This window comes from Arachis ipaensis, chromosome B09, assembly GCF_000816755.2.
Source record: "Arachis ipaensis cultivar K30076 chromosome B09, Araip1.1, whole genome shotgun sequence".
Lineage (NCBI taxonomy): Eukaryota > Viridiplantae > Streptophyta > Magnoliopsida > Fabales > Fabaceae > Arachis > Arachis ipaensis.
The window spans coordinates 1,081,374-1,082,184 of NC_029793.2; positions in this window are offsets into that span (position 1 = coordinate 1,081,374).

Below are 811 nucleotides of genomic sequence, written 5' to 3' on the forward strand. Positions count from 1 at the left end.
ATATTAATAAAGTATTATCTAAGATTAAAAGTCCAAAAATATAAAATAATACACCATACAAGTGGAGAGAAAAGACCGGAAATATAAGACTGTACAATGTTAGATTGTTAGTGTTATAGAAAGAAATGAGGACATTTTTTAAAGGATAAAGTATTAAATTGGTTTCTTACGTTTGAGCGTAATTTTGTTTTAGTTCTTAAGGTTTAAAGTGTCCTATTTGAATCCAAAAAAGTTTAATTTGGCTTCAATGTAGTCTCATCGTGAGGTCAAAGTTAAATAATTAACGAAATGTTCTACATAACAGCAGTACAAGAATAAGGTGGATAATCTAAAAAAAGAAGTACAAGCTCCATAGGCACAAAATCAACTGTGGATGCATCAATACAGTTATTTATCATTCTCCTTAGTTCTATAGAAAATATTTCATTTAAATTGTAAGAAAAATGATAAATAAATGTATTGATGTATCCACTGTTGATTTGTATCTTTTGAGCTTGTACTTATTCTCCATATTATCGGCGTTGTTCTTGTACTGCTGTCATGTAGGACATTTCGTTAATTATTTAACTTTGACCTCACGGTGTGACTACATTGAAACTAAATGAAACTTTCTTGGATTCAAATAGGACACTTTAAAACTTAAGAATCAAAACAGGATTATGCCCAAATGTAGGGGACTAATTTAGTATTTTACCCTTTTTTAAATTAGGATTAGGTTTTTCAATATATGTATATTATATGAAATGACTAAAAAATTTACATTAAAAATAAATTATTAAGAATATTTAAATAAATTTGATAATTCAGGATT